At 34.8% G+C, this 11,049-nt stretch overlaps 1 protein-coding gene across 1 annotated transcript in view; it reads right to left on the reverse strand.

Annotated features, from left to right (window-relative positions):
• Positions 1 to 6,920, reverse strand: part of LOC6051356 — a 183,162-nt gene extending 176,242 nt beyond the window's left edge. The window contains 1 exon segment of the mRNA XM_038260917.1: positions 6,793 to 6,920. The gene's annotated coding sequence lies outside the window, so the exon portion shown is untranslated.
• Between the last annotated feature and the right edge of the window lie 4,129 nt (positions 6,921 to 11,049).

Here is an 11,049-nt window from a genome sequence, read left to right on the forward strand (position 1 = left end):
TTTAAGGATATTTACTAAAATAAAGCGAAGAAATGCAATTTTCTAGCAAAAATTATGGGGGTCCAATATAGGACAACGAAAATCCAAACTTTTCCAAAAGTGGACCCCTGTTAATTAAACCTTCAAAAATGATGAAAACTGTGTATTCAAGCAAAAGTTTCTCTAAAACATACAATAAATGCTTGTTGTTATCAACATAAACGCATATTTTTTTCAATTATGAGTATAAATATAGCTGTTTTCATGTTAAAAGTACCAATAATGCTGAAGCCGTAAGAATTTATAATTAATCAAAACTATAGTTAATTGTACTTAACTGAAGCACCATAATTGCAGTTTGAAATGATATTTTATAATAATAAATCTATAACAAAACATTTTTTTCCAATAAACATGCGTGGTTTTATCAGCAACTGTAAACAATTCTATTGTTTAGTATCGGTCAACCATTTATGTAATTAATATGGAAAAATTTGCATCAAGATTACTTTTTAAAATTATTTTTATGTTTACAGTGGTTTTTGAGACGTTTTCTCTGATCTTTTCGGAAATAAATGTGTTTAAATGTCTGTTTGGTTTTTTGTTGTTTAAAGCCAAATTTGTTAACAAAAAATATTTGTTTATGATGAAAAGTGAGCAAAATCCATCTTTTATTCATTATATCTATCATTAGACCTACACCATGCATCAAAACATCAAATATCGGTTAAATTTGGTATAAAAATAACAGTTTGCCTATAGTGGACCCGGGTCCACAATCGGATTATGGACCCGGGTCCACTATAGGAAAAGGGGGTCCACAACAGGCAAAAAAAAACTTTTTTTTCAATTGGCTATTTTTCTGCTCAAAAACAAATAACTGATGAAACAAATAGTCAAAATTGTTCGAAAGACTTCAGTTTTCATTGTTTTGTACAAAGGGTTATGAAAAAGTGCTTAAAATATTGAAAATTTGTGACAAATGTGCTTCGGCTCTACTAGGGGGTCCACTAATGGTTAAAATACCCTAGTTGTCAAACAAGTTATTTTGAGATTTGCTTTCTTTCAAACAAAACGAAGTTTATAAAAATAAATAATATTAATATTGATTTTTATGGCGTTTTGCTGAATTACGAAATTAATATTAAGCAAGCGTAGTTCAACATAGATTTGCAAGAAGGCAATGGAAACATGTTGAAAAAAATCTTTAAAGTTTTACATACACGCAGAAAATTACAAAATTTCATATTGCAGAAAAATTTTAAAGTGTCATAAAGAATATCATCATTAAAATGAGTAAGAGACGAACTAAGCAAAAAAAATTGCCATGCGCAAAGCTAACTGTCGAACTTTGTGAGATATCTCGAGATGGGATTTACCAATTTGGCTTAAATTTGAGGTAAAGGCTCTCAAGACATATACCGTGTGCATGACAAAGCCCGATTTTTTTTTAATTTAGTTTTTAAAAAATAGAAAAATCAACCCCGAGCTGAACATTTAAAAGGGGAAATATACCCATTTTGATCACTCTAAGCCGTTCGACCAATTCTCATCACTTTTGCTGTTTTCCGCTATTAAGGGGTTACATACATGTAGAAAATTACAAAATTTCATAATACAGAAAATATTTTAAATCCACTTAAAAGGTGATTTTCAATCACTCCTGAAAGTTTCATGAAGATATTTCATGATTTAACTGAGTTAGAGACGATTTAAGCTCAGAATGTTGCCATGCGCAATACCAAGTTGATTTACGGGTGCCACGATATCTCGAGATGGGACGGACCGAATTGGCTGAAATTTTGGGTGAAGACTCCCAAGCCATATCCCGTGTGCATGACGAAGCCCGATTTTGAAATTTTCAAAAAATACAATAATCTAAAACTTTCGATTTTTTATATGAAAAACAAAAAAATATTTTTATCTTTTTTTAAACAAACTTTTTGAAAATCGGCCTTCGTCATGCACACAGGACCGGTTTAACGAGTCTTCACCAAAATTTTAAGCCGATTTGGTCGAAGGAATGTTGAGATATCGTGGCACCCGTTTTTTGAAACTGCTAACTTCAAATAGCTATATGGGACCATCCATAAACCACGTGGACACTTTTTTGGGAATCTCGAACCCCCCCCCCCCCTTCGTGGACAATTGTCCGTACAAAAAAAATCTTTTTGTATGGAGCGTGGACAATCGCCATACCCCTAAAGTGTTCACGTGGTTTATGGATGGTCCCTATCTCGGCTATGATACAACCATATGTCTTGAAATTTGTTTTGTCAATAGATGATAATGTATATTTTAATGCCCTGAAAAGGGATTTTGAAAAAAAATAAGTTTGTGCTCAAACCAACCTCTGACATTTTTGCTAATTTACATGTATGAAACCCTTTAAATCAACATTTTCAGATGTATTAACAATGGAGAGTTGCTTGCTCACTTCTATTTGAGTAATTTATTACTTTGGAACAGTCAAAAACACTTCATGAATGCTGTAATTCATGATCAAAGTACTTATAGGCCGATAATAGAAATAGGCTGAGAAAAGGTATATTTCCCCTATATGAAAAACGGAAAAAAAACATTTTTATCTTTTTAAAAAAAATCTTTTTGACACTCTGCCTTTGTCATGCACATGGGACCATTTTAACAAGTCTCCAGCAAAATTTTTAGCCGATTTGGTCAAAGCAGTGTTAAGATATCGTGGCACCTGTTTTTCGAAACTTTTAACTTCAAAAAGCTATCTCGACAAATATACAACCAAATGCCTTCAAGTTAGTTTTATTAATAAATTAAAATAAAAAAACGAACTTGATTGATGCCGGTCAATTAGTACTTTCAACCAAGACTTTTCCCGTGTGAAAAAATCCGAGAAATCGATTGATGATGGTGAGAATCCGTGGAAATTTTCGTTTGACTCGTTTAAGGCCGATTTACCCTGTTTTTTGCTGTTTTTATTATGTTGCTGCCGAAATGTTCAATGCTTAGACATAAATTTTTCTTCTCTCTTCTTTTCTCCATCGAAGTAAGTTTCTTGGTACATTTTCTCTCACTATCACCAATCGATTTCTCGATTTTTTTCACGTTAGAAAAGTGCATTGAAAATTCAGCAACATATTTAAAAAGAAATAAAAACAGCCAAAAAAGGGTAAATCGACTTTAAATAGGCCTTACACAAATTTCCGCGGATTCTCACCACCACCAATCGATTCCTCGGAAATTTCCACATTAAGTCCGTTTTTTTGCCTCGATTTTTCCCACTGTGCAATCTCTCCAATTTTGGCCGATTGTATGTAATCTAGCCCTGCTCAACCTTTTCGGCTAAATTTTTACATCTTGATCGTTAAAATTACAATTGCCCATTTTTTCATGGTTTATTTGATGGAATCATAACATAACATAACATAACTTTTCCAAAAGTTTGAAAAAAATATTTATACAAGTTGTTTTTATCTAAAATTTACTTCAAAAATCAATCCTGCCCGCGGGCCGGATCAAATTTTCACTTAAAACTTACATAAAAAACCTGCAAAAAAATCAAACTTTTGTCAAAGTTATGTCATTTGGGACCCGAATCCATCAAATAAACCATGGAAAAATGGGCAATTTCAATTTTGACGATCAAAAATGTGAAAATTGAGCCAAAAAGGTTGGACAAGCCTGATGTAACCCCTTTAAGACGCATTCTCCGGCAATGTACACCACCCAAGTAGCACACTTTGTTCACCAAAAGATTTCCGAACTTGTTGTTAAACTCATTTACTATGTTTTCGCAACGTCCCTGAGAACTCTTGAACGCTGGAAAAAGCGCACGTTTTTCTGTTGTTGAACATCTCTTAACCTGTTAGAAATGTGCGTGGTTTAATTAAGTTTCACCAGCGCACGTCCTTCTTGCATAGAGAACGTTTGTTGAACATGTCATAAGAACTCTTGACTATAAAATTCTGAACCGGGTGGAAAACGCAGCCCGAGAGCATGTTGACAGCTCCCATACAAACTGTTAGAACCGTTTAACAACATTCTACATTTAGGAGGGAGTTAGGCAAACGTTTTTATAACCGTCCAAGAACATATCGTGGCAGACAAGAATGTTAAACAGGCTTTTCATAAAATATGTTTAAGGTGTTCGCTCAAAATTTGTTTTTTCTTAATTTAATCCTTTATTTGTGAGTAATGTCGCTTTACGATACTTTAACTACCAGTTTTTTTTAATTTATTAGTTTGGTCAGAGATACGCAATTTATGAATGATAATAATATGAATGATGGATAATAAAAAATATCAACCATAAAAATCATTCAATTTCCTAATTATGCCTTTGAGGATTTTTTTCAATTATGTTTAAGTACTAATTAACATCGCTTGCTACTAATACTCTACTACTGCTGCTGGTTCCCGGTGCTGCATTTTCAGTTTTCCTTTTTGATGAAAAATGCTCAGGGCAAGTATCGAACCCAAGATCACTCCAAATGTTAAGTCCGGGCGCGCGTCTGCTTCTTTCCACGAGGGGTTATGTTGGAAGAGCAGGCCTAAACGTCAATAAGAAGTCCGCGGTAATCTAGGTTTTACCAAGTTCACTAACAGTTTTCCAAAACTGCTTTTGAACATAAACTGTTTCTATTTTTAGAACTATCTGTGCTTGTTTCGTTAACATGTTCTTGCTCGGGGTTTAAAACACGAACGCGAACTACACATAAACAACTTGTTTACGTGAAATTCCATCCGAAGCCAGAGGTCAATTCTACTATGTTATCATGTTTAGCAAACTGACATGAAACATCATGTCTGCAAATGTCATTTTGCTTTTCGAGTTCTACAAGCATGTTCCATTTGAGTCAGAATAAACTTCAAAATGAACTATTCGTAATCTATTGCTAGATTAGGCATTTGTGTTACACAACTATGAACAATGGTTTTTTGATCAAAATGAAAACAATTGACCTAATTTTATGACACTTGTTCAATAATTAACGTATAAAAACGCTTGTGCAGCAATTGTTCAACAAAAAGAATAAAAAGCATTGTTTTACTTGCTACTTGGGCAGAGCATGAAATATTGAAAAGCATGCATTGAATATTTTTCCTCGATTCTACATCGCTTGAACCTAGAAAAATCATGGTATTCATTAATTAGTCATTTGAATATCATTATTATACAAGTTAGTTACGTTATTAATCTATTCGTGATAAAATCAGTGCTTTAACACATTTTTTACCCTTGAGCAATTCCAGCCCAAAAGGGAAAATTTTTAGGTCCGTTTTTTGTTCTGGTGGATCAAACTTACTTTTTGCTCAGGTATTTAAAAACGTGGGATTTATAGAAAAACTAGATGTTTGGGTATCAAAAGATCGGAAATTTTATGCCCTTTCCTATGACATAAAGGATGACTTTTGAATCGTTGACGGGTTGGTACGAAATTCCAACGAAAACTCTATTCTATTGATACAAAGACCCCCAAAACGATATTATATCCACTCCAAAATGTTTATTCAGCAATTCTATGGTAATATATTGACATTAAGATAGATTAAAAGCTTGCAGAATTATGTTTAGATAAGTTTTATAAAGAATTTCCAGAGTTAAATAAACTTTTATACTAAGTAGTTAGTAAACTTTATATTGAATCTAAATCATTGTTTTAATCAGTCAAGGATCTCTTTTTGGAGTTGGGACACTGGGTTGATGGTGATTTGTCAACAAATAACTGTTTTTATGTTAATTTTTCAAAAGGTGTATAAACTACTCCATTGTTGATTCGTCTGTCTAGTTTTTTGTTAAAAAATAAACTTCAAAAGAATCCCATAAAACCCATCTGTCCATTGAACACGTTCCCCAAAATTGCCACAATCAAAGCCTTTCCTTCCTTATCATATGCATAATATCGCCACCACAACTACCACCCTCACAGTCCTGCCAACCAAACCAAGTCCTGCCGGAACCTGTGGCTTTCAGGATAACCATCTGGTCTGTAATGGCACCGCCACCGTCCTTCAACGAGGGGGTTGTCACTTCTTCCCCATTCTTCTTTCTATGTGGGGAGTCACACTACTAGTATTTGCGATTTGCGATGATCATCTCCAAATTGGAACGGATATATTCCACAACAGCGTCAAAACCAACTCTTTTGCATGCAAGAGTGAGAGAGAGAGACCGTGCGCTCTCTTTTCTTCTCTCTGTGTGCCGTATCTTCTCCACGCAATGTTGGCTAAATTGTGCTCGTTTGCTACTGATAGCGTTACACACACACACACGCATACAAGCAAACAGAAGCAAATAACGCAACAGCAAAAAATCACTTCAATCCGCGTGTAATTTTACGTTTTTTTGCCTTCATCGCGTGATTGCGAGGGGTTTTCCATGACAAAGAAGCAAAATCACCACACTTTTCCGAGCACTTGTTTTTCCGTTTTCCAAGAAGGCAGCAACAAAAGCACACACTTTTTGTCGTCGTTTAGCATTTTCTCCTTGAAATTATTCAAAAGGAAGCACAAACACACTGATATCACTCTCTCTCTCGTTCGCTCCCTCTTCCTCTCCGTTTCACTCTCCCTCTCTCTCCTGCTTCCTCGTGACACTGACACTGACAGAAGGACGGAAAATTTCCGAGGCACACACCCAATGCTGCTGGTTCCGGTTCCGGAGCCTGCCACTTTCATCCGGACCAGCTGGTTTGCCCCAAACGTAACCACTTTTTCCCAGCTCCTCAATTTTAAACCACTCCGAAACGCTTCCCTTCTTCCTCGTCTTCTTCTCCGCTCTCCCTCTAGCAGTGGAACCAGATTTTTCCTGGTGCTGCTGCTGGAAAATTTACATACCAACCGCAACCGACGCTCGCCGACGGACCGGGGAAACTCATCGCGCAGTGAAAGTCTCGGATTGACTGGGGACCGACTGGGCTGGAAGAAATCAACAGAGTCGTCGAGCTAGAGTTGGGGTGGCCACGATAGTGGCGCTTGGGGAGAGATTTTTTCGGGCAGACTCGGGAGAGTGAGTGCCCTAGCGAGAAAGGGGGGCTTGTTTGTGGGGGAGGCGAAGGCACTGGGTTGGAATTGAGAATATTGGTCATAAATTTATTATTTAAATTTGATTTTATATTGACCTCTTGGCTCAGTGAACGATTGATCATAGCATCCCAGCTCAGATGGCACGTCGTCGTGGGGAAAGGCAAACTTGAAGGAATAGTCACAGTCGAGCAGTATTTTACTTATTTCGAGCTTCCAAGTCCAGGTACAGGTTTACTTATTCCTCCTGCACCGTCCTCGCTAAAATCTGAACCTGAAAATAGTGTACAGTCCAAACTCGATAATCCGAAGTTTTGATTATACGAAGATTTGGACTTAAGACAATCGAATAATGAACAATTTGTTTCTTACTTTTGACATCAAATTCGAATTTTGTCACCCCATTTTAGTCAAATTTGAGTTGTTAATAGCCTTTTAGCATACCAAACACATTTTCTCAGTATATCAGCAGCGCCATTTTGGCAGCCATCTAAGAATTAAAAATTCCTAATCACTTAAGAGCATGTTTGGGATCATATTGAAGATCAACAAACAAAAGCAAGACAACAAAAAATAAATTGTTTTGATTCGATTATCCAAAGTGATATTTTCCGAGGCCGTCGGATAATCGATTCTGGACTGTTCCGACCCCCTTTTCCATTTTTGTAAAACTTTTATTTTATAATAGCAACAGTTTAGGTCCCTGATATCTATGCTAAGGTCTTTTTATCAATACCTCGTGACGAAGAGGTGGTTTTCGGTGTTTTCTCTAAAACACGTTTACCATAATTTTGTGGATCTACACAGATGTAAATCACGGCGTATTTTCTAGAACAACCTTATCAGGAAAAAATAGTCATCGCCACATTCAAATGTGTCTTATAGGAAATTTTCTCAGCTTTCCAATGCTTCTAAAAGCGAAATGTTTCATCGGGAAATTTCTGAGATATCTCTTTTTTAAGTTTTAGTATTTCTTCAGAAAATCTCAGGAGATATCTCTTTTTTTCCATTATTATTTATTGGAAACTTTATACTAACAGTTCAGAAAACTTATCAAATGATGTGTTTCATGAGTCATTTACGCATCAAAATGTGCTAACAAGTAACAACTTTGTAGAAGGTTGCAAACCGCTAAACATTTTGAAAATTATGTTTTGTCTAAGTTTTTGAATATATGGGATTTTGTTCAGAAATTAAAATCATAAAACAGTGTAAAAATGTATTTTTTACAAGAATAGTTTGATAATTACAAATTTTTTGTGTACAAATATCACTTGTCTACTCTGATTTAGCTTGTTCAACCGAAACTTTGGCAGGTTTGTGATTGTTAATGATATTATTGAATTTTAATGAATAAATTTGATATTTTTTTAAGCAAACATTAACCAGGAACATAAATACAAATATGATTTGAAATCGAAAATGTACTACATATTACTGTAGCAAGCTTCAAAAGTCATATTTTCATGAGTATACAATAAAGATAAAATTTTAAAAAATGTTTTCTGTGGAAAATGCACTTAAAAATACCAATAAAACTCGAGTCTTTCAATTCAGAATTCTGAAAACACCGTCACAAACATTTATTTTTGTTTGAACAAAAATTAAATAGCATTTTAACAAAAAAAACTAACTTAATCCACCTATGTGGTTAATGCCTTCCTCATTTTTAATATAAGTGGTTTGCTAGCTATTTTTTAGATCCAGAAAAATAAGTACACAGATATAACTTAAGTGGTCATAACTCGAGACAGTGTTGCCAGATCATCAATGTTGTAGATTCGTTGGAAAGGGTTTTCAATTACCTAAACCAACGATATGTCGGAAGATGGATCCAAACATCGTTTACATACATTTAAGTGAGATCCGGCTTCGAAAATGTATATAATAATCACTTAATTGATCATAACTCGAGACAGGGTTGCCAGATCTTCAATGTTGTTGACTCGTTGGAAAGGTATCTCAATTACCTAACCAACGATGGGTCGGATGATGGATCCGGACATTGTTTACATACATTTAAGTGAGATCCGGCTACAAAAAAGTACATAAATATCACTTAAGTGGTCAGAACTCGAGACAGGGTTGCCGGATCTTAAATGTTTTGGACTCGTTGGAAAGGTCTTTCGATTACCTAACCAACGATGGGTCGGATGATGAATCCGGACATCGTTTACATACATTTAAGTGAGATCCGGCTTCAAAAAAGTACATACTTATCACTTAAGTGGTCATAACTCGAGACAGGGTTGCCAGATCTTCAATGTTGTGGACTCGTTGGAAAGGTTTCTCGATTATCTAACCAACGATGGGTCGGATGATGGATCCGGACATCGTTTACATACATTTAAGTGAGATCCGGCTTCAAAAAAGTACATAAATATCACTTAAGTGGTCATAACTTGAGACAGGGATGCCAGATCTTCAATGTTGTGGACTCGTTGGAAAGGTCTCTCGATTATCTAACCAACGATGGGTCGGTTGATGGATCCGGGCATCGTTTACATACATTTAAGTGAGATCCGGCTTCGAAAATGTATATAATTATCACTTAATTGATCATAACTCGGGACAGGGTTGCCAGATCTTCAATGTTGTGGACTCATTGGAAAGGTCTCTCGATTACCTAACCAACGATGTGTCGGATGATGGATCCGGACATCGTTTACATGCATATAAATGAGATCCGGATATATGTGAAAACACATTTTTATACATAACTTTTGAACTAGTTATCGAAACTTCAAACAATTCAATAGCGATGTATGGGACCCTAAACCAAGTTGAATGCAACTGATTTGGTCAAAATCGGTTCAGCCAGTGCTGAGAAAACTCAGTGAGAATTTTGGTCACATACATACATACACACACACATACACACACACATACACACACACATACACACACATACACACACACATACACACACACAGACATTTGTTCAGTTTTCGATTCTGAGTCGATATGTATACATGAAGGTGGGTCTTCGAGCTTTTAATAAAAAGTTCATTTTTAGAGCAGGATTATAGCCTTACCTCAGTGAGGAAGGCAAAAATCTAACAGAAACTTTCTTTCCAAACTATTTGAACAAAAATCAAGACATACACAGAAAAAAAGTTAAATTTTGGAATGTTGAAAATTTGGTAGGTTGAATATTACCTCTTTTTTTTTGAGTAATATTACATAAAAAATGTGTAAAAATGTGAACCTGATGAATATTCATCATTTTCTGGGGTAAAATTAATCATTTTTTTGCCACAATATCTGTCACCATTTCCTGATGAATATTACCAAAATTTGTTTTTTCTGTGTATATATTTTTTTTAATATGAGATGAGAAACTGAAACAATCATTTCATACTAATGAAAAGTATTTCTCCTAAAGCTAGCAACAGTAATTTGCAGTATAATTTTGAGTATAAAACATGTTTTGTATCCATGCTACTAGTTAGTGTTTGATTAAGGAAATATGATATTTATTCATATTTATAAAAATCTGGTAATAACCTATCAATCTCAAACCTTTAGAAATTTCGGTTGTATCAGCTAATTCCAATCTGAATCAGAGCAGACCGGTGTTATTTGTACACAACAATCATGTAATAATCTATTTGTTCTTGTAAAAATAAGATTTCAATACGGTTTTATTATTTTATTACTTGAATAAATCTTACATATTCAAAAATTCGGTTAAAACATAATTTTCAAAATGTTTAGCGATTTGCAACCTTCTACAAAGTTGTTTCTTATCTTATTTTGCACATTTTGGTCAGTAAAATACACATGAAACACATCATTTGACAAGTTTCCTGGACTGTTATTTAAACTTCCTGGGGTGTTAAGAAAAACTTACGTTAAAGGTGTTAACTTTATCATTTAAGAGTTTTCTTATAGGTTTTGATTCGGGGAACAACTTTGTAGAACATCGCAAAGCTTTAGGAAATGATCCCGAAAAGATACAGATTAATTATTTTAGCATATTTTGAAATGTTGCCGAAAAAAGTAAACTCTAAAAAACATCCTGTATCTTTCCAGGATCAATTCTTAGCACTTTGCGATGTTCTACAAAGT

The sequence above is a fragment of the Culex quinquefasciatus genome, chromosome 1 (assembly GCF_015732765.1).
Source record: "Culex quinquefasciatus strain JHB chromosome 1, VPISU_Cqui_1.0_pri_paternal, whole genome shotgun sequence".
In the NCBI taxonomy this organism is placed as follows: domain Eukaryota; kingdom Metazoa; phylum Arthropoda; class Insecta; order Diptera; family Culicidae; genus Culex; species Culex quinquefasciatus.